The sequence below is a fragment of the Hordeum vulgare genome, chromosome 5H (genome assembly GCF_904849725.1).
Source record: "Hordeum vulgare subsp. vulgare chromosome 5H, MorexV3_pseudomolecules_assembly, whole genome shotgun sequence".
In the NCBI taxonomy this organism is placed as follows: domain Eukaryota; kingdom Viridiplantae; phylum Streptophyta; class Magnoliopsida; order Poales; family Poaceae; genus Hordeum; species Hordeum vulgare.
This window is the reverse complement of record NC_058522.1, coordinates 273,182,619-273,207,806: the sequence shown is the minus strand read 5'-3', so window position 1 is coordinate 273,207,806 and position 25,188 is coordinate 273,182,619.

Sequence of the window (25,188 nt, the reverse complement as noted above, 5' to 3'; positions counted from 1 at the left end):
ATATTCTACGAAGATCTCTATCGGTTGAACCTCTATGTCAAGGATTCATATAATCCCGTATACTATTCCCTTTGTCCTTCGGTATGTAACTTGCCCGAGATTCAATCGTCGATATCTCCATACCTAGTTCAATCTCGTTACCGGCAAGTCTCTTTACTCATTCCGTAATACAAGATCACGTGACTAGCTCCTTATTAACAATGCTTGCAAGGATTGTTGTGATGTTTTATTACCGAGAGGGCCCCGAGATACCTCTCCGTCACACGGAGTGACAAATCACAGTCTTGATCCATGCCAACCAAACAGACACCTTTGGAGATACTAGTAGAGCACCTTTATAGTCACCCAGTTACGTTGCGACGTTTGATACACACAAGGCATTCCTCCGGTGTCCGGGAGTTGCATGATCTCATGGTCATAGGAACAGATACATTGACATGCAGAAAAACAGTAGCAATAATCTGACACGATCATACGCTACGTTTATAGTTTGGGTCTTGTCCATCACATCATTCTCCCAATGATGTGATCCCGTTATCAAGTGACAACACTTGCCTATGGCCAAGAAACCTTGACCATCTTTGATCAACGAGCTAGTCAACTAGAGGCTCACTAGGGACAGTGTGTTGTCTATGTATCCACACATGTATTTGAGTTTCCAATCAAAACAATTCTAGCATGGATAATAAACGATTAGTATGAACAAGGAAATATAATAATAACCAATTTATTGTTTCCTCTAGGGCATATTTACAATAGTCTCCCACTTGCACTAGAGTCAATAATTTAGTTCACATCACTATGTGATTGTAATGAACCTAATACCCATACAGTTATGGGGTTTGATCATATCTTGCTTGTGATAGAGGTTTTTAATCAACGGGTCTGAACCTTTCAGATCTGAGTGTGCTTTACAAATCTGTATGTCATCCTGTAGGTGCTGCTACCAATGTGCCATTTTGGAACTATTCCAAATGACTACTCCACTATATGAATCTGCTTTACTGCATAGAGTTACTCGGATTAGTGTCAAAGCTTGCATTGACGTAGCCTTTTACGATGAACTCTTTAATCACCTCCGTAATCAAGAAAAAAATCCTTAGTCCATTAGTTACTAAGGATAACTTTGACCGATGTTTAGAGATCCAATCCTGGATCACTCTTTGTAACCCTTAACAGACTTATGGCAAGGCACACATCAGGTGCGGTACACAACATGGCATACTTTAGAGCCTATGGCTAAGGCATAGGGGACGACCTTCGTCCTTTCTCTTTCTTCTGAAGTGGTCGGGCTTTGAGTCTTACTCAAATTCACACCTTAAACACATCCAAGAACTCCTTCTTTGCTGATATATTTTGAACTCCTTCAAAAACTTGTGAAGTCATGCATTTCATTGAAAGTTCTATTTAGCGTTTTGATCTATCTCTATAGATCTTGATGCTCAATGTTCAAGTAGCTCTATCCAAGTTTTCCTTTGAAAAAACTCCTTTCAAACAACCCTTTATGCTTTCCAAAAATTCTACATTACTTCCGATCAACAATATGTCAACCACATATACTTATCAGAAATTCTATAGTGCTCCCACTCACTTCTTTGGAAATACAAGCTTCTCATAAACCTTGTATAAACCCAAAAGCTTTGATCATATCATGAAAGCGTATATTCCAACTCCGAGATACTTGCACCAGTCCATAGAAAGATCGCTGGAGCTTGCATACTTGTTAGCATCCATAGGATCGACAAAACCTTCTGGTTGTATCACATACAACCTTTCCTCAAGGAAACCGTCGAGGAAACAATGATTTTGACATCCTATGTGCAATATTTCATAAATAATGCAACAACTGCTAACATAATTCCAACAAACCTTTAGCATCGCTACGAGTGAGAAAGTCTCATCATAGTCGACTCTTTGAACTTGTCGGAAACCTCTTTGCGATAAGTCGAGCTTTTCTTAATGGTGACTTTTCACAATCATCGTCTATATTCCTTTTAAAGATCCATATGTACTTAATAGTATTACGACCATCAGGTAGTTCTTCCAAAGTGTATACTTTGTTTTACACACGGATCCTCTCTCGGATTTCATGGCCTCGAGCCATTTCCCGGAATCTGGGCCCACCATCGCTTCTCCATAGCTCGTAGGTTCATTGTTGTTCAACAACATGACCTCCAAGACAGGGTTACCGTACTACTCTGTAGCAGTATGCGACCTTGTCGACCTACGAGGTTTGTAGTAACTTGATCTGAAGCTTCATGCTCACTATCATCAGTTTCCACTTCAATTGGCGTAGGCACCACAGGAACAACTTCTTGTGCCCTGCTACACACTGGTTGAAGTCACGGTTCAATAAACTCATCAAGTTCCACCACCCTCCCAGTCAATTCTTTCGGGAGAAACCTTTCCTAGAGAAAGGACCCGTTTCTAGAAACAAACACTTTGCTTCCGGATTTGAGATGGGAGATGTACCCAACTGTTTTGGATATCCTATGAAGATGCATTTATCCGCTTTGGGTTCGAGCTTATCAGACTGAAACTCTTTCACATAAGTGTCGTTGCCCCAAACTTTCAAGAAACGACATCTTAGGTTTCTCCAAACCATAGTTCATACGGCATCTCAACGGAATTATGTGGTGCCCTATTTAAAGTGAATGCGGTTGTCTCTAATGCCTAACCCAAAACGATAGTGGTATTTCGATAAGAGTCATCATAGTATATATGTGCTATATCCAATAGGGCGTGGCTATGAAGTTCGGACACACCATCACACTATGGTGTTCTAGGTGACAAGAATTGCGAAACAATTTCCACATCGTCTTAACTGTGTACCAAAACTCGCAACTTAGATATTCATCTCTATGATCATATCCTAGACAGTTTATCCTCTTGTCACGACGATCTTCACTCTGAAATAGCTTTGAACTTTTCAATATTTCAGACTTGTGATTCATCAAGTAAATACTCCTATATCTACTCAAATCATTAGTGAAGTTCGAACATAACGATATCCACTGCGTGCCTCAGCACTCATTGGACTCCACACATAAAAAATGTATTACTTCCAAGAAGTTACTTTCTTGTTCCATGTGGTATGATTTGCATGTCTCAAGTGATTCAAAATCAAGTGAGTCCAAACGATCCATCTGTATGGAGTTTCCTCATGCGCTTCATCCAATAGGTATGTTTTGCATGTCTCAAACGTTTCAAAAATGAGTGAGTACAAAGATCCATCAACATGGATCTTCTTCATGCATTTATACCAACATGACTAAAGTGGCAGTGCCACAAGTAAGTGGTACTATCATTACTACTTTGTATCTTTTGGCATCAATATTATGAACATGTGTAGCACTACGATCGATATTCAATAAACCATTGAAGGTAATTATTCATGCAAATAGAATAACCATTATTCTCTTTAAATGAATAATCGTATTGCAATAAACACGATCCAATCATGTTCACACTCAACGCAAAACACCAAATAACAATTATTTAGGTTTAACAGCAATCCCGATGGTAGAGGGAGCGTGCGATGTTTGATCACATCAACCTTAGAATTACTTCCAACACACATCGTCACCTCACCCTTGCTAGTATCCTTTTAATCCGTAGTTATAACTTCGAGTTACTAACACATAGCAACTGAACCGGTATCTATTACCCTGGTGCTACTAGGAATACTAGTAAGGTACACATCAATATCTGGTATATCCAATATACTTTTGTCGACTTTGCTAGCCTTCTCATCTACCAAATATCTAGGGTAGTTACGCCTTAGTGACCGTTTCCCTTATAACAGAAGCACTTAGTCTCGGGTTTGGGTTCAACCCTGGGTTTCTTCAATAGAGCAGCAACTGTTTTTCCGTTTCATAAAGTATCCCTTCTTACCCTTGCCTTTCTTGAAACTAGTGGTTTTACTAACCATCAACAATTGATGCTCCTACTTCATTTCCACTTTCGTAGTGTCAAACATTGCGAATAGCTCAAGGATCATCATATGTATCCTTGATATGTTATAGTTCATCACGAAGCTCTAGTAGCTTGGTGGCAGTGACTTTGGAGAACCATCACTATCTCATCTCGAAGATCAACTCCCACTCGATTCAAGCGATTGTATCACTTAGACAATCTGAGCACATGCTCAACGATTGAGATTTTCTCCCTTACTTTGTAGACGAAGAATCTTGTCGGAGGTCTCATACCTCTAAACAAGGGCACGCGCATGAAATCTAAATTTCATCTCTTGGAACATCTCATATGTTCCGTGACGTTTTCAAAACGTCTTCGGCGCCCCAATTCCAAGTTGTTAAGCATTACACATTGAACTATCACGTAGTCATCAAAAACGTGTAAGTCAGATGTTTGCAACATCCACAGACGACGCTCGAGGTTTAGCACACCGAGCGGTGCATTAAGGACATAAGTCTTCTACGCAGCAATGAGGACAATCCTCAATTCATGGACTCGGTCCGCAAAATTGCTACTTATCAATTTTCAACTAAATTTTCTCTAGGAACATATAAAAAAAGTAGAGCTACAATGCAAGATACAACATTATTTGCAAAGAATTTTTTGACTATGTTCATGATAATTGAGTTTAGCTAATCATATTACTAATAACTCCCACTCGAAATAGACATCCCTCTAGTCATTTGAGTGGCGCATGATCCAAATCCACTAACTCAAGTCCGATCATCACGTGAGTTGAGTATAGTTTCAGTGGTGGATATCTCCATGTTGATCATATCAACTATATGATTCATGCTCGACCTTTCGGTCTCTTGTGTTCCGAGGCCATGTATGTACATGGTCGGCTCATCAAGTTTAACCCAAGTGTTCCGCATGTGCAACTTTTTTGCACCATTTGTATGTGAACGTTGAGTCTATCACACCCGATCATCACGTGGTGTCTCGAAATGATGAACTGTCGCAACGGTGCACAGTCGGGGAGAACACAGCTTTATCTTGAAATTTTAGTGAGGGATCACCTTATAATGCTACCTTCGTTCTAAGAAAAATAAGGTGCATAAAAATGATTAACATCACATGCAATTCATAAGTGACATGATATGGCCATGATCTTGTGCTTCTTGATCTCCATCACCAAAGTATCGGCATGATCTTCATCATCACCGACGCCACACCATGATCTCCATCATCATGATCTCCATCATCATGCCACCATCGAGGTTGTCGTGCTATCTATGCTATTACTACTAAAGCTACAACCTAGCAATATAGTAAAGGCATCTGCAAGCACAAACATTAGTTTAAAGACAACCCTATGGCTCTTGCCGGTTGCCGTAGCATCGACGTGCATATCGATATTTAACTATTACAACATGATCATCTCATACATCCAATATATCATATCATGTCTTTGGCCATATCACATGACATGCATACCCTGCAAAAACAAGTCACACGTCCTCTAATTTGTTGTTGCATGTTTTACGTGGCTGCTATGGGTATCTAGTATGATCGCATCTTACTTACGCAAAGCTACAACGATGATATGCAATTTTCTATTTAATCTTCTCCAAGGACCGCCTCGGTCAAATCCGATTCAACTAAATTTGAATAAACAAACACCCGCCAGTCATCTTTATGCAACAAGTTACATGTTAGTCAATGAAACCGGTCTCTTGTAAGCGTATGAGTAAGGTTGGTCCGGGTCGCCGAATCGAGAAAAGACTAAGGAGGGCACAAAAAGAACATCAACACCCACAAACTCTTTAGTGTTCTACTCGAGATATCATCTACACATGAACCTAGCTCTGATACCACTGTTGGGGAACGTCGCATGGGAAATAAAAAAATTCCTACGCACACGAAAACCTATCATGGTGATGATCATCTACGAGAGGGAGATCGGATCTACATACCCTTGTAGATCGCTAAGCGGAAGCGTTAATAAATGCGGTTGATGTAGTGGTACGTCTTCATGATCCGTCCCTCGAACCATCCCACGATCCATCCCACGAACCGTCTCACGATCCGTCCCACGATCCGTCCCGATCAAGTGCCGAACAGACGGCACCTCCGCGTTCCGCACACGTACAACTCAATGACGATCTCCGCCTTCTTGATCCAGCAAGAGGGGGCAGAGAGGTAGATGATTTCTCTAGCACGGCAGCGTGGTGGTGGTGGTGATCGTGCTATTCCAGCAGGGATTTGCCTAAGCACCGCTGAAACTAGAGGAGAAACAGATCTAGAGAGAGAGGGCAGCACATGGCTGTTTTCTATTGTGTCTAAAACCCTCAAACCCTTAGTATATATAGGAGGATAGGAGGGAGAGGGCTGCACCCTAGGGCTGCCTCTTTGATCCCTTGCGCAAGGGAGAGGAGGAGGAGTCCTACTCTAATCCTATTTGGAGTAGGATTCCTCCTTCCCACCTGGAAACTCTTTCCACCTTGTTTTTTCCTTCTCAAACCTTATGGGCCTTAGTGGGAACTTATTCCAGCCCACTAGGGACTGGTTTATCTCTTCCCACAGCCTATGAGGCCCCTTGGTGCGTGACACCCCTCCTGATGGTCCCCGGCACCCCTCCCCGCACTCCCGGTACACCACCGATGAGCCCAAAACATTTCCGGTGACCAAAAGAGGACTTCCTATATATCAATCTTTGTTTCCGGACCATTCCGAAAAACCTCGTGACATCCAGGATCTCATCCGGGACTCCGAACAACCTTCAGTCACCAACCCATATAAATCAACTATACAGAAATATCACCGAACCTTAAGTGTGCAGACCCTGCGGGTTCGAGAACTATGCAGACATGAGCTGAGACACTCCCTGGTCGATAACCAACAGCTAGACCTGGATGTCCATATTGGCTCCTTCATATTCTACGAAGACCTCTATGAGTTGGACCTCTATGTCAAGGATTCATATAATCCCGTATACTATTCGCTTTGTCCTTCGGTATGTTACTTGCTCGAGATTCGATCGTCGGTATCTCGATACCTAGTTCAATCTCGTTACCGGCAAGTCTCTTTACTCGTTCTGTAATACAAGATCCCATGAATAACTCCTTAGTCACATTGCTTGCAAGGCTTGTTGTGATGTTGTATTACCGAGTGGGTCCCGAGATACCTCTCCGTCACAAGGAGTAACAAATCCCAATCTTGATCCATGCCAACCCAACAGACACCTTTGGAGATACCTGTAGAGAACCTTTATAGTCACCCAGTTACGTTGCGACGTTTGATACACACAAGGCATTCCTCCAGTGTCCGGGAGTTGCATGATCTCATGGTCATAGGAACAGATACATTGACATGCAGAAAAACAGTAGCAATAAACGGACACGATCATATGCTACATTCATAGTTTGGGTCTTGTCCATCACATCATTCTCCCAATGATGTGATCCCGTTATCAAGTGACAACACTTGCCTATGGCTAGGAAACCTTGACCATCTTTTATCAACGAGCTAGTCAACTAGAGGCTCAATAGGGACAATGTGTTGTCTATGTATCCACACATGTATTTGAGTTTCCGATCAATACCATTCTAGCATGGATAATAAACGATTATTATGAAGAAGGAAATATAATAATAACCAATTTATTATTGCATCTAGGGTATATTTCCAACATAATGGTTGGTCTATTTATATGACTAATATATTTTATGGTCATTTATGACGAGATGATGTATATACTTCTCGCACCTCGTTGGTTACCCCAAGTGGAAGGTTGATAATTAGTCAGCATCAAGTTTTCCCTCACACGAGGACTGTAAGGTTTATCAAACCAGGAGGACTCCTAGGATCAACAAGTAGGTGTCTCCCACCCTGGCGCTAGCAGAAGACGTGGCCCTGCACACACAACAAATAGCTTTGCTCTGAACGAGTATAGTGAGGTTGTCAATATCTCCGGCCTTGTAGTTTGCAAAGGATCAAAAGACAAGCGGGAAAAGTAATAGTGATAGCAACGGAAAAGTAAATGAAAACGGTAAATGATGGAGGTGTAAACGATGATGGTGATATTGACCGGAGTTACATGATGTTCACTAGTGATGTCTCTCTCCCAAAAGACGATAAACAACTATGCTTTGGTAAACAAATTACTGTTGGGCAATTGACATAATTATGGACGCACCGCAATGCAAATTATGCTACTTGATAGTTAGAGGTTCAATAGTAACGGGCAGTACGCCAAGACAAGTAGACCATTTATTCATCAGCATCTACTTACTAATCATCCACCTTGAGATATCTATCCAGAACATCTTGCCAGTATTAAGTTGCGAGCGCCACCCAAAGTCTAAATTCAAAGCAACGGACAACAACTTTAACGAACTATGCGTAAGGTAAACAATCCTTGCAACCGTGGTTACAAGCACCATTGTTTTCTCCCTCGTGGCAACAACACATCCCCTAGTCTCATGTTTCTGTCACTCAAGCTAGACATCAAGGGGCATGAACCCACAATCATGCATAACGTTCCCTCTTCGAGTTACAATCTACTACTTGGCCAAAGCGATAAATAGCAACGGAGAACATGCATGAATCACTAAGGGACATAATATAAAAGGATAATCAAATATATAACTCATAACAATATGAACATGATCTCATAATCCATCAGATCCCAACAAACCGAGCATAGCAATAGCAAGAGAATTACATAGATGCCTTGATCATGTAGGGCAGCTCACAATGACTAACCATTGAAGCACAAGATTGGAGAGAAGACATCACATCTACTGGTCATGGACCCATGGTCCAAGGAGGACTACTCACGATAGGTCCGGGAAGCGTCCATGGCGGTGGAGAAGCTCCCGGAGGTCAATCCTCCCTCCGGCAGGGTGCCGGGAAGAGGTCTCCTCACCCTCTCAATCTCGAAAGTGCTGCAGCGGCGGAACGATGGAGAAATTCACTATTCCGGATCCTCTATAGGGTTTTCCTAGTCAAGGGGTAAATATAGGCGAAAGGAGAACACCAGAGGGCATGGGACCCACCCAGGCGGCCTCTTGGCGCCACCTAGGGGTGGGCCGCGCCCACAGGTCGTCTAGGCGGCCCCTGGCACCACTCTGGCCTCCTTTCATGCTTCGTGAAGCTTCTGGTGCGCTGTTTTTTATATATTTTTCTCGGGATTTTTCGGGCTTCAGAAAATTGGGTAAAAGCCCCTGCAAAATAGACGTCAGCAGACAGAAACTGGCACTCGGTGCACTGATTTAGTAGGTTAGTCCAAATATGTGTAAAATGATATAAAAGTGGAGCAATACATATAACAATGTCACCCAAAATATCATGGAACAAGTAGAAATAACAGATACGTTTGGGACGTTTCAGTCATGCACCCAGTGTGAATGGTTTATTCTTGTTGTATCTCGATAGTGATGCTAAACATGTTCATAACATTGATGCCAAAAGATCTAGAATGTATAATGATAGTACCACTTTCTTGTGGCACTGCTGCTTAGGTCATATTATTGTAAAACGCATGAAGAAGCTCCATGCTGATGTTATTTTTGAATCACTCGATTTTGTATCGCTTGTTACATGCGAACTATGCCTCATGGGAAAGATCACGAAAACCCCGTTTTCCCGTACAATGGAATGGGCAAGTGACTTGTTGGAAATCATACATATTGATGTGTGTGGTCCAATGAGTGTTGAAGCGCTCAATGGTATTGGTACTTTCTTCCCTTCAATGATAATTTGAGTGGGTATGGATACATTTACTTGATAAAGCACAAGTCTAAAACATTTGAAAATTTCAAGTAATTTCAGGGTGAAGTTGAGAATCATCATAACAAGAAGACAAAGTTTCTGCGATCTGATCATGGAGGAGAATATGTGAGTTATGAGTTTGGTAAGAACTTAAGACAGTGTGCAATTCTTTAACAGCTCACGCCACCTGGAACACCACATCGTATTGGTGGGCAAAAAATCATAATTGTACCTACTAGATATGGTGCATCCTATAATGTCTCTTACCGATTTGCTACTATCATTTGGGGTTATGCATTAGAGACAACTACATTCACTTTAAATAGGGCACCATCTAAATCCGTTGAGACGACGCCGTATGAACTATGGTTTGGCTAGAAAGCTGAGCTCTCGTTTCTTAAAGTTTGAGGCTGGAATGCTTATGTCAAAAGGCTTCAACCTCATAAGCTCGAACCCAAATAAGAGAAGTGTGTCTTCATAGGATACCAAAAGGAAACAGTTGGGTATACCTTCGATCTCAGATTTGAAGGCAAAGAGTTTGTTGCTACGAACGGGTCCTTTCTAGAGAAAGAGTTTCTTTTGAAAGAATTGAGTGTGAGGAAGGTATAACTTGATGAGGTTATTGAACCGTCACTTCAATTAGAGAGTAGCACGACATAGGAAGATGTTCGTGTGACGCCTACACCAATTGAAGAGGAAGGTTATGATGATGATCATGAAACTTCGAAACAAGTTACTACCTAACCTCGTAGGTCGACAAGGACACGTACTCCTCCTGAGTGGTGTGGAAATCTTGTCTTGGAGGTCATATTGTCGGACGACAATGAACCTACGATCTATGAAGAAGCGTTGGTGGGCCCGGATTCCAACAAATAGCTAGAGGCCATGAAATCCGAGATAGGGTCCATGTTTGAAAACAAAGTATGGACTTTGGAAGTATTACCTGATTGTCATAAGGCTATTCAGAACAAATGGATCTTTAAGAGGAAGACAGACACGGATGGTAATATCACCGTCTATAAAGCATGACTTGTTGCAAAGGGGTTTTCACAAGTTCAAGGAGTTGACTATGATGAGACTTTATCACCCGTAGAAATGCTTACGTTGTCAGAATCATGTTAGCAATAGGTGCAATTTTTGATTATGAAATCTGGCACATGGATGTCAAGACAACGTTCCTTAATGATCACCTTAAGGAAGATGTTCATATGATGCAACGGGAAGGTTTTGTTGACCCTAAAAATGCAGACAAAGTATGCAAGCTCTAGCGATCCATTTATGGACTCGTGCAAGCATCTCAGAGTTGGAATCCTCGCTTGGATGAGGTGATCCAAACGTTTGGATTTATACACTTGTGCAACGACGTGCTATACAAACGATTTTCAACCCCTTTCCGTGACGACATTTTAAATCATCGCCAGGTGAGTGTGGGCGCTAGGGGGTCCTTCCCACGTGACACCACCATCGGGGATAGGGTGTGGGAATGCATACATTTTTCATAACTAAGCGTATGCGATGCGGGCATCTATGCCAAACGCGAGTCTTTAGACAACTGTTTATGATATTTCCAATATCCGAGTAGCTCCATCCTTGCTACGCGTTTGTGATCTTATTACCATCACAATCGGACTTTTGTGGTTGTACCTTAATTAACAGGCGCAGTCCACGCACAGTCCAAGCACGAGATTATTCTAGGTACGTACCACACTGTCTCTACACTTACGATGCACGCGACATCACACACGGTTTGCAAACGGCAACTATGTGCATGGCTACACACATTTCCTCTCCGCAAACTGTGTCCGATTATGATGTGTAGCACACATGATGTGCGTTATAGACCGTGTGCACCATAATGACCTGCATAGCATATTTTCATCCTAATTTAATTGCCGTTATTTAAAATTTTACCGAATTTCACAAACCGTGTGTTGGGTACACGCCTGCAGAACATAATTTGTCCCTAATTTCATCCTTGCATTTAAAAATCATAGGTTTTGATTTTGAAAGTAGGCAATCACTTATTTCATTTCAAACCATGTTTATTACAAATATAGGTTCAAGCACGAATGTATAATTCGATGCACAGGTACATATACTCAAGAACTATAGAAGCACCAAGTAAAGAATGAAGAACCACACTTGTACTAAAGACTATAAAGAGAGAGGCAAAAATATTCTGGTTGGTGTAAAAGGTGAAGACAAATGCCCATATTGTGCCCTCCTCCATGCGTAATGTGCGCACGACTCTAGGACAACCACTTGTGATGGCTCCCCACCCATCCTTCTTGTCTTCATTAGGACTTCTCGATGCTCACTGTAGTCTTGATGAAATACTTTAACCTTCATTGCATGTCAACCAATCATGTACTTTGCGAGGTAATCTTGAGTAATCTACTTTGGGAACCACTACAGAGGAAAAAGATTCACACATTGTTGTGTAACAACTCATTATGGGCAGTAAAAAGAGAAGGCTTGAGAGTTCGTAGTTACCATCCTACCGCTCATTGTTGTATTGGATAGAGCGTAAACAAATAATCTGATTGCCACCGTTCATATCGTTTTGCTAATAATCCTTATCAGTTTCCTCACTTGATGGTGGTTCATGAATATATCATTGCCCCATACGCAAAAAGGGTCGATGTGTGGATTATTGCCTTGGACATATGTACCTACAAGCAACAAGTCATATTAGGAGCTAAAAAGTGTCCACGCATCGAGCTATATACACTACATTATGGAACGCGGGCGGAGTACAAGCCAGGGGATGAAACTAACCTCGGGGGAAAATGCTCGCCACTCCCGTTGTTGTCCTGAATAATTAGTGGAAAGGTATGATAAGTACAACAACCTTAACATGAGACAAATATAGCCAAGGTAAACAACATCATCTCCAAATGATAAAGTGGATATAAAATGGAAGGTAATGTTAACTACAATAGGCTTAACAGGCACCAAATATTTTAATTCAAACTGGTGTTTTTGAAAATGAATAGAACCTAGTTCATGCTTAAATATCACAATGGATAAATGTGTAAAACTTAAATAAACAACATGTGTAGTACATGCTTGAAAACTGGACTTATGCTCAATGCAAATATAGCAGGAATCAAATATAGTCATTCAAACTGGTATTGATGAAATCAAACTACAAAGTCCCGACTTGCACATAATGAACATCACATTGTGAATAACTGAAATAAACAAGGCATATATGATCAGTATAACAACCAAATATAGCCACTAAAAACAGGACAGATGCTCACTACAACCAACCTAACAAGCAAATACAGATAAACATGGACTATGCTTGAAAACTGGACAACTGCTCACTACAACCAGCCTAGCAAGCAAATACAGATAAAAAAGGCATTTGCTTGAAATCTAGACAAAATCACTGCAACCAACCTAACAACCAAATACAGATAAACAAGGCATCTACTCACTATAAACAACGGAATATAGCCATTCGTGAAACTGAAGTGGACAATTCATACTTAAAGATCACATAGCCCTATTGAACATTACATTCTTGCATAAATAAAATAATTAAACACGACACAATTAAAACACCGCATGGTAAAATCTACCGCAACAAAGGGTACAGTTTGGCTAGTTAGAAAAATGAAGATTTGCTGGTAGGATGTTGCTTCACTTGTCATGGACGGGATCTTTCCAGTTGGAAGAGAACAAACCCATGGTGCGCTCTCTGATGTCACAGATGCGCTGTATCACCTCGGAAGGCCCTTTGTGGGTGCCCTCCTCGTGGTCGTGGTCGATGAGATATGACTTGGCAATGGAGGATCTCAAGCCGCTACTGCCCAACGTGTCCTTCAAAAATGACAAAATGGGCTCCATGGCGTACAAGGATCGCAAATCCTTGTGTGCGTGGCGAAGGAAATCAAAGGCAGGGCCTTCGAAGAGATCGATGATGGTTGAACCACAGGAGTTGGGGATGGATCAATTAACCTGTGACATGACCCATGTGAAGTCACCGATGTCGACGAGCTTGATGTCATAGTCAGCTTTCCGGAGATACAATAATATGCTAGCCCGCTATCGTGAAGCCTTGGGCATGGCAACATAGTACACGTCCTCGCCCGCTTCCGCACGGGGTGTTGCTCCAGGATCGGTACGTAGGGACGATTGGCGGTCAGCTCGCCAATGTCTGCCGAAGAGGCCATGATAAACATCTTTTTGGCCGAACACTCATCAGGCTCCCTGGGATACATGGTCGGGCTTAAGCTGCAACTCTCTGGAGTAGGGGTTGTGGATCTGGAGGGGAGGGACAACGCAGACCTCATCTAAAAACTCAAGGGATGACGGTATGGGAATCATTGAGTAACCCGAACCTTATTATCTAAGCTAGGAGGCATGGGCAGATCGAGAGTGGTTGGAGGTGCCAACGGTGGTGATGCTGGCGATCTAAGGTTCGATAGGGAGGGGAGAACTATGGAGGGGGGACGCGGGGTGTTGTTTGAAGATAAGCCAAGACTACTGAAATTTTTAGTAATGGTGGGTGAAGATGGTGGTCGATGAGGGAGAGCGATGGTTCAAATGACTCGGCTACTGGAAGTTTACTATTAGGTCGACGGTGGAGAGGAGTGGGGGTGACGGTTGAAATATCCACGGTTCGTTTGGCCTTTTTATACATTATAATTAATTTTATAAGCATTAATTTAATGTGCATAATTCAAATCTGAACTATAAATACATGCTCTCGTGCCAAAATGGCTACAAAAATCATACAAGTGTCCTTCAATTTTTGTTTACGTCCCATACAAAGAATAGGAATGAAATACAACCGTGTCGGCGTCTCGCTCGACCTCGAACATTGCGAATCTAGGTTTTTTAGTCCCCGTAAATGCAAAACTCATCCGAAAATCATGAAACTTGGCATGGTGTCACGACATGACAGATATCTGTCGTCGAATTTCTTTGTCCATTTTGGGGCAAGCTTAATTACAAGCCTCTTATAAACCAGAGTTTCTCTCTCAAAAAGCCTAATGGTTCCGATAGAGAAATGTGCCCCCCTTCTGGGCGAAACAATAAGCGCCGCCTCTTCTTGTATTTTATTGTTTTCTAGAGGCAGGATGGAGCAAGAGGGTATTTGCGCTTAAATTTGAATTAATTTAGGGTTTGTTTGGCCTTTTTATACATTAATTGAGTTTTCTAGGGATTTAATGTCCATGTGTAATTGAACTCTGAACTACAAATACATGCTCAAGTGCACTAATATAGCTAGAAAAATCATACATGTGTCCTTGGGTGCATGTTTAAGTCACATGCAAGTATGGGAATTGATTACAACCGTATGAATGTCCTGGCTTGACCTCAATCATTGAGAATCTCAGTTTTTAAGTCCCCGTAAATCCAAAATTCACCAAAAAATTATGAAACTTGTTGTGGTGTCACAACATGGCACATATATATGCCGTGGAAAAACATTGTCCATTTTGGGGCAAGCTTTATTACGAACCTCTTACAAACCGGAGCTTCTTGCGAGAACCCGCGTGGCCCCGATAGGGAAATGTGTCTACCTTGTGGGCGAAATGATAATCACTACCTCTTCTCGCCTTGTATTTTTTTCTAAAGGAAACACGGGATAAGAGGACATTCATGCTGAAATTTTAAATTATTCAGAGGTCGTTTGGACTTTTTATACATTAACTGAGTTTTCTAGGCATCTAATGTCCATAATCCAAATCTGAACTACAAATACATGCTCCACTGCATTAAGATGTCTAGAAAAATCGTACATGTGTCATTCAATGCATGTTTAAGTCCCATTCAAGGAATGGGATTGGATTACAACCGTACGTGTGTCCTCGCTCGGCCAGAAACACTAGGAATCTTGTTTTTTATGTCCATGTAAATCCAAAACTCGCTAGAAAATCATGAAACTTAGTATGGTGTCACAAAATGGCACATATATGTCGTGGTAAAGGTAATGTCCAATTTTGGCCAATCTTTATTACAATCCGCTTACAAACCAGAGATTACCCAAGAAACCTCGTGGTTCCGATAGAGAAACGTGCCCCCTTGTGGGTGAAACGATAATTGATGCCTCTTCTTGCCTTGTATTTTTTTCTAAAGGCAACACGGAACAACATGAGATTTATGCTGAAATTTGAAATTATTCAGGGTTCGTTTGTCCTTTTTATACATTAGTTGAGTTTTCTAGGCATTTAATGTCCATAATTCACATTTGAAGTACAAATACATGCTCGAGTGCGTTAAAATGTCTAGAAAAATTGTACATATGTAGTTGGGTGCATGTTTAAGTCCCATGCAAGGAATGGGAATGGATTACAACCGTATTAGTATCTTAGCTCGGCCTCAAACACTGGGAATCTCGGTTTTTATGTCCGTGTAAATCCAAAACTCACCAGAATATCATGAAACTTGGTACGGTGCCACCACATGTCACATGTATGTTGTGGTAAAATTCCAATTTGGGAAAGTGTTATTACGAACCTACTATGAACCGAAGCTTATCACAAGAACCCTCGTGGTTCTGCTAGGAAAACGTGCCCCCTTGTGGGCGAAACTATAATTGCTGCCTCTTCTCGCTTTGTATTTTTTCTAGAGGCAACATGGAACAACATGAAATTCGTTCTTAAATATGAAATTATTCATGGTTTGTTTGGCGTTTTTATACATTAATTGAGTTTTCTAGGCATTTAATGTCCATAATTCAAATCTGAACTACAAATTTAAGCTCGAATGCACTAAAAAGTCTAGAAATTCGCACATGTGTCCTTGTGTGCATGTTTAAGTCCCATGCAAGGAATGGAAATGGATTACAACCGTATGAGTGTCCTGGCTCGGGCTCAAACACTCGGAATCTCGGTTTTTATGTCCTCGTAAATCCAAAACTCACCAGAAAATCTTGAAACTAAGTATGGTGTGACAAAATGGCACATATATGTCGTGGTAAAAGTAATGTCCAATTTGGGCCAATCTTTATTACAATCCGCTTACAAACCGGAGCTTAACGCAAGAACCCTGGTGGTTCCGATAGCGAAACGTGCCCCCTTATGGGAGAAATGATAATTGCCGCCTCTTCTCGCCTTGTATTTGTTTCTACACGCAACATGGAACAACATGAAATTCGTGCTGAAATTTGAAATTATTGAGGGTTCGTTTGGTCCTTTTTATACATTAAATGAGTTTTCTACACATTTAATGTCCATAATTCAAATCTCAACTACAAACACATGCTCCAGTACATTAAAATGTCTAGAAAAATCATACATGTGTCCTTGGGTGCATGTTTAAGTCCCATGCAAGGAATGGGAATGGACTACAAACATATCAGTGTCCTAGCTTGGCCTCAAACAGTGGGAATCTCGGTTTGTATGTCCCCGTAAATCCAAAACTCATCAGAAAATCATGAAACTTGGTATGGTGTCATAACATCGCACATATATGTCGTGGTAATTGAATTGTCCAATTTGGGCCAATCTTTATTACGGACCTCTTAGAAACCGGAGCTTATCGCACGAATCCTCATGGTTACGATAGGGAAACGTACCCCCCTTGTGGGCGAAATGATAATTGCCACCTCTTCTCTCCTTGTATTGTTTTACGGGCAACATGGAACAACATGAGGTACGTGCTGAAATTTGAAATTATTCAGGGTTCGTTTGGCCTTTTTATACATTAATTCAGTTTTCTTGGCATTTAATATCCATAATTCAAATCTGAACTACAAATACATGCTCAATTGCATTAAAATGTCTAGAAAAATCGTAAATGTGTCCTTGGGTGCATGTTTAAGTCCCATGCAAGCGATGTGAATGGATTACAACCGTATTAGTGTCCTGGCTCGGCCTCAAACACACGGAATCTCGTTTTTTATGCCCCCATAAATCCAAAACTCACCAGAAAATCATAAAACTTTATATGGTGTCACAACATGGCACATATATGTCATGGTAAAAGAATTGTCCAATTTGGGCCAATCTTTATTACAAACCTCTTACAAACCACAACTTATCACAAGAATCCTCGTGGTTCGAGTAGGGAAACATGCCCCCCCTTGTGGGCAAAACTAGAATTGCTTCCTCTACTCACCTTGAATTTTTCCTAGACGCAACATGGAATAACATGAGATTCGTGGTGGAATTTGAAATTATCCAGGGTTAGTTTGGCCTTTTTATACATTAATTGATTTTTCTAGGTATTTAATATCCAGAATTCAAATCTGAACTACATATACATGCTCCAGTCCAACAAAATGGCAAGAAAAATAGTACATGTGTCCCTGGGTGCATGTGTTGGTCTCATTGAAGGAATGCGAATTAATTAAATAGGTCTCGTCATCTTGAAACATTGAGAATCTTGGTTTATAAATCCAGTAAATTAAAAACTCACCCAAAAATCATGAAACATGGCATGGTTACATGATGTGGCACATATATGACGTTGTAAAAAAACATCCAATTTGAGACAAGGTGACACATTAATATTGCAAATGGTTGTATTATGTGAACTGTGTGTGTTCCTGTACCGAGTTCAGTGCGGCCATGCGTCCCTATTTTTATTGGAGAGTACTACCTCAATGTAATGCCCCAAGAGTGTAACTTGCCTTATTTGGAACCTTCTGTATGTGGGTCCATCTTGTCATTGCAATGAGAGTATATTCCATGTGGCATTTCATGTGCCTTTGTCCTGTGTCCTTTTGCATGCATGCATCCATTTCATGTCTTGCCTTCTTTGTGTTTGTTGCCATTTGTCATCCATGCTTGTGATGTGATATGAGTTGGCATGTGATGATATGTGGTTCTATGTGATGTAATGAGTGGTGCAATTCTATGTAAGGAGCAACTATGTGGGTTGCAATAGGATTCAAAAACTCCCCCCTTATCTATTTATCTTAGCACTAGTTTCTCTTGCTCCATCCTTGATTCGAATATGCCCATGTTTTAGTATGATTTGTGGTGGATGTAATGCTAGGTTTATAGTGTTTTGATACTTTGTTTGAGCGGTACAAATATTCACAAAACAGTGTGATTATTTCTGTTTTGTAAATATTTAGATGCTCCAAAAATTCCTTTTATATTTTATTCAATTAGGTCTTAATTCCCTTATGACCACTGGCATTTTAATTTTAATTTTTGTGTCTTAGTTTTTCCCTGGGAGATTATTTTATTGCTGGTGTGGTTCTTAATAGAAAACCCCAGGGGTTTTCTCCCTTACCTGTCGCCAGCATGGGCCTGCTTCCCCCTCCCGAGGCCCATCACTCCCTCTCTGTTTCCCTAGCGAGAGCCCAAGCGCGCTCCACCTCCTTCCTCCTGACGGAGTCGTCCCCGCGCTTGCTTTCCGTCAGAAGCATTAGTGAGAGAGCGAGGGAGTTGACGGCGTGCGTCCAATCCGCGGCCATATATCCTCGGCGTGCGTGCCCTATTGCCTAGGGTTCCGTGTCTCCCCTCCTAGCGCCGCCACCTTCCCCTCCATCTCTCTCTTCCTCCCCCAAGGTAAGATCTGTAAGAAGCATCAAAGAGAGAGCACTAGAGCACCTACGTCGTCCACCGCGCGTCCATCGCCTCTGGGAAACATGTCAGGGAGCTCGGGGAAGGCCTCTGCGTTCCATTCCCGTCGTCGTTGAGGTCAGGGCGCGAACACATCGACGGGCAGGACCTCGTCTCTGGCGTGTTCCCGGCGGACCGTACCCCAGCTCCGGTTCTGCATCAGGTCGTAGTCAGATTGTCTTCAGGCGTCTCCCTCCGATCGGGACGCCCTCTTCTCCTTCCTCTCGGTGAGCCTAGATCCTTCCACCCTTCCCCCTCTGTAGATGCGCCTAGATGATCGTTGCCGTGCCTCTGATCGGAGATGACTACGGTGGTTCCATGTGTTGTGTTGTGTGTGTGTGGTCTGCTCGTCCCGATGCTCAGGGCAGCTGCTCCAACGCGATAGGAGTGGTAGCCGTAGATGATTCCCTCTGGCGCAACAGTAGAAGTAGTAGGACACTCCGGTGAGCGTTGCGGTCGGCGTCTCTGTGCAGAGAAGAGCAGGGCAGCCTTGTTTGTGTTACCTAGTAGGATCCCTCTGTTCTGTCGAGTCCCTATTCATAGCCGAGTGGTTTGCCGTGTGTGTGTTGATCAGGTGGTGCTGGGTTCGAGTCCCGCATCGCCCCCCTTTTTGCTACTTATCTCTCGGGCATAGTAGCGCATGGGAACAACTTACCCTGTTCCCCTCCTTAGCTGTGTTGAGTAACTGATCAGTAGCGCAGTGGTGTTGGTTCAGTGGGTTATACCAGCAGGTTTGGGGTTCGAATCCCCATGCCCCTTTTATGTTTTTGTCATTTCCATTTATTTTTCTGTTTCCTTTTGCTTGCTATATTGTTGCTGCAGCTTGCTTGGGCAGCAAGGTTTGGTGTCCAAATATAATTCCAGTAGATTTCTTCTTTGTCTAGATGCTAGCATTTGGTAGTTTAGCTTGTGGGTGTGCTAGTGTAGGTGGAGCTAGCTACCATGCAAGTGTGTGTATATTAGCAAGTGTGTATGGCTCTAGGGTAGTGATGCATATGTGTATGTGCAAGCTTCCACGATGTGCATGTGTGTGGAGCATCACTCAAGAGTGTGTAGTTGTTGTATGTGGAGAGTGCTTGTGTGGTGCAAGTTCCCATGATCTTGTGTGTGTGTGGGTTCCCCCCCCACATACTTTGTGTGTAGTGTACTTGATCTTGTGTGTGTGTGCATGTGTGTGTGTGTCACACATGCCCAAGGCATGGTGTGCCTTGATAAGCATCTATGTGCAAGTTGTATGTGTAGGGGTAGGAATGCATGATGTGAGTGTAAGCTAGTGTGTGTGTGATAACTAGCATGTGTAGGTGCTTATTATGTGTGTGCTTGATGTATGTGTGTGTGTGGTGGTGTGCTAAGGCACATGAACATGAGATCTACCCCTCATGTGCACCGTTGGATTTGTGAGTATGTGCAAATGCATGTGTAGGTGATGATCTAGTGAGAAGCATGTGATATAGCACTATTCACCTCTATGTGATTCCATTCTTATTTTCTTCTTAGCTTTGTGCCCTTTTGTTCTATGCAAGTACCTAGGTTTTATATATGTTTTTGGGGTAGAATCATCCCAGGAATCCAATGGTGGAATCAGATTCCACTTTGGAACATTATCTGGGAATGTCATATTTCTGTTTTGTTCATTGTTTGGAGCTTGGTTTCATGTGATGTGATGAGCCCAAGACGATGATTCCTTGTTGTGGCAGTAGAGGGTGAACCCCTCTACAACATGGTGGTTTTGTTTCATGCTTAGGAGTTTATATGTGCAACAGGTGCGTATTCAAGGTAGGCATGTGGCTGAAATTTCAGCTTAGTGAAAATCTGTGATTTTCACTAAGTTTGAGAAACTGCTTATATTTTCTTCCCTTGTAGTTGTGCTTGCCAAAGTTCATGTGTTGGGAATCAACCCTTGCTATCAACTGGAAAGTTGTAGCTTTTGTGTTTGTATAGCCCTCTGTCAATTTGAATTCCATTTGACTTCCTGTAGATATTGTTTTGGGTGCTGTCAAAATGCTTCAGAGCATAAACAGCTAGTGAGATTCTGAGAATTTCACTAAGTCTGTGAAAACTGATATTTTTGGCCAAGTTAGCAGCTGTAGAACTTTCTGTGTGTAACCACTTTGTATTATATTTTTGCTCATGCTTGTAGTGCTTTGAAATAGCTCCTGCCACGTATCTTATTTGGCACATTTGGGTGGCTGTACGTGCCTTGCATGTAGCTCTCAAACTGCTATGATGCTGTTTAGGATAGAATGTATAGTTTTGATGTTTTGATGCTTGTGAGTGCATAGTTGATGGTGTGGTGATATTCCTTGCACCACCCCATCCATAGTTGTTTGTTTTGTGATTTGGCAACCTGGGAATACCAGAAGTATGCCATTGGAGTGTGTTGTGATGCATTTGATCCGTATGACTCCATTTCTTGTTTCGTAGTTTCCGGTTGATTCGTAGCTCCGTTCGTTACGTTCTTTATATGCTTTTGCATCGTTTTTGCATGATGCATCTGTTCATGTCATCCTCATGCATGTCAAGATAGCTTAGAGTGCAGTTCTGTCCAGAAGTTTGTATTTTCTTCTCATGCATGTGCAAGTGACTAGAATAGAGACGCATGTTCATTTTCATCTCATGCATCATGTGCTTGTTGCATCTTGTTGTGCTGTTGTTCATTCGATGCTATTTTTATGATTGGGTAGCACTAGGATCGGAGAGCGATTACGTGGATCCGGGAGAGGATGTGCATGATGAACAAGAGCAGTTCCAAGCTGAAGACATCACAGGCAAGATGATATGACCTTGATACCATCTCTAGACTTGTTATGCTAGATTCACGTTTCCTTCGTCATATGCTCGCTGACTACCACTGAAATAATTGCCTCCTGATATTGCCATGAAACCCAAACACTTTCCCCTCCTAGCAAATATTGAATGGCTAAGTAGGCTTGCTCAACTACTAATGTTAGCGTTGCTAGTTTTAGGTGCAGTTGTCTCATGTGATAACATGAGTTCGATATCATTATGTTAAATCTGTTTTAATTAATGCACCGATATACTTGGTAAATAACGGAAGGCCTAGCCTTTTTCCGGGTGTTTTGTTCCGTTATTGCCGCCATAGTTTCCGGCTACCGGTGTTTGATTCCATAACTGATCGCTCCTAACACGTTCGGGGTTGTTATAGGGACCCCCTTGATAAATCGTGTAGTGTTAAGGCTTGTCCGGGAGGACCCAACATTGGTGTTAATTTGCTAATCACTTAATAATAATCTGCATAGGGAATAGCTACCTCGAGGAATTATTCAACAACCCGGGCTAGTGCTCCTCATGAGTGTTGGTCCAAACCTGAGCACTGTTCGGGGCCAACTCAGGGCAACTTGAGTGATTTCTATCAGGCCACCGTGCGCGTAGCTATTCCGTCGTGTCCTGATACCGAGATACGCGGCTATTATCGGGGTCGTCGACAGGATGGGAGGTCCTGCTAGTATTGTCTTACCTTAGCGATATATCTTGCGTATAGGAATCCCGGTGAAGCTTTGGTTCTCCCGAGAGTTGAGGTTTTCCTCTAAGGAATCCGACGAGATCATGAGATTCGTGATAGAGGATTACTTTGCGGCCCGTGACCGTTTGTGATGGACTAGTTGGAGCACCCCTTCAGGGTTTAATATTTTGGAAATCCGTGCCCGCAGTTATGTGGCAACTTGGAATATTTGTTAACATCCGGTTCTAGATAACTTGAACTAATGATAATAAAATTGCCAACTGTGTGCGTAACCATGACTGTCCCCTTCGAAGATCTCTCTTTAATCGGGAACATGGTGGGGTTATGATTTACGTAAGTAGGTGTTCAGGATCACTTCTTGATTAGCTAGTATTTGACCGCTAGTATAGACCACCATCTATATCTGTTCTACGTAAGTTAACGACCATAAATGCTAAGGATGCTGCAACCTAACCACTAAACCTTCCTTACCTAATAACTTGACTAGTTCTGTCACCGAGGTCATAGATTGCTGAGTCCCTGTGGCTCACAGATTACTTCAACACACCAACACGTACAGGTACGCCCGACACAGGTGATCCCGATGGCAAGCAGCTGGCGTTGCAGTACAATGAGGAGAACGACCGCCTGTACGTGAACTATCCAGAAGACTGAGGCATGGTCGTGATCGTGGGCAAGCATGCATGGTAGCATAGCCTTTTTCTCATGTTATGTAGGCCATAGCGGAACTACCTTGTCTGAATAAATGTGTGATGTAAACTCTAATATTATCTATGAGATGGGAATGAATCCCTATTTGTCATTCTATTATTATGTATGTGCTATCTTATCGTGCTTGCGAAACGCTTAGATGCGCTTCTTTCCATTTTGGGGCCTTGTTCCCTAAATCGGAAAGGACCGCATCTTAGTCGTTACACTCAGTCCTGGAACATTCTTCCTCTTTGTATTTTATGCAAAAATTTAACCATAGTCGATTGAGTGTGTGTAGCTATTTGATTTGACGGGACGAGCGCGAGCAGTTCATCACGCAGGCACGACGGGATGCATGCGAACAGTCTGATCCGTTGTTTAACATGCGGTTAATTAAAACACGTGGACGGAGGATGCTTGCTTGTGATACCATGGCCCCGCTCAAAGTTATGCATTTGCTTTGTTCGTGCCTTGCCGAGAACATGATTTTAGCTTGGTTCCTACTCGTATTATGGATAATTTAAAATGCCCCATGCTACAACGGATAATACAACAACAAAAGAAAATGACAATGGGTAATAAGAGGACAAATTGACGATGGTGGAGATAATAATTGTCTTACGTAATCCGGATAATTTGAAATTCCACACGCGGCAAGGCACGAAAGACATAGGGGCAAGAGAAGAAGGAAATCGATGACAATGATATGGGATGCTAGTGTCTCTACTCCTTGATGGAGCCCTGGGCGACAACTTCCTCTAGCTCCTTCTTCAAATCATCACAACCCTGCTTGGAAGCAGCCACTGATTCATCCACCTCACATTCGCACTCGATGCGGAGCTTCGGGCCAGTTCTTTTGGTGACTTTTTTGAGCTTCTAGAATAAGCTCCCCCCTACCCAGCTTATTCTAGAAGCCAAACTAAAAATATTTTCTTAATTAGTAGACTTCTAAATAAATAAATTTGATTGGGCTTCTAGAATAAGCTGGGTAGGGGAACCTTATTCCATCTTATTCTAGAAGCCGGCAAAAGAACTGGCCCTTCCTCAAGTCACCCATAAGTTGCTTGACGACCACTTTCAGCGTCATCTCTCAGGCACTACTCTCCTCATGCAGCTTCTTCTAGCCGGTGTCCTCCTCCTTTTTCTTGGTGAGTTCCTTGAGGAGCTTTTCATTGTCACCCATGAGTTGCACCATGAGGCTGGTCACCTTCTAGTCGAGGCTTCACTAATCTTGAGAAACTTCACCACTCTATCGACCAGCTCATCTTGCCAAACTAGGCCAGCGAGACTAGCGTCCTCGATGGCCAAGGACTTCAGCACCGCCATTTCTTCGCGTCCGCCGACGCGGTGAGTAAGCTTGCGAGAGCCCTCGCGTGCCGGTGAGAGCTCGTTCGAGGGCTCCGCGGCACGTCATATTTTTATCCACGTTAAAAACTTAACTTATTTGTCATCAACCTCCAAAAAGAGGGAGATTATAAGTGCATCTAGTGCCCCTTAGTGATTTTTGTGGATTGAAGACTTATAGGTTAAGAGACTGATATGTTTGTAAGTGTACACATGCTCAATAAGTCACTGAGGAGTTTGAGCTATTCGATAAATATCGGCCCCTAAAAATGTATGTCTTCGGGTGAAGATTTTGGTCATCCCTTGAAGACTCTCATCACAAAGAAATTGCAAAGGAATTGATATTCCTCATGAACACATTGAAGATGAGGAATTCGGTGTGTTCGGAGGAAAATGCTCCGAAGACTTTGAAAGTTGAAGATTTACTCTTTCTGGTCATTTTCT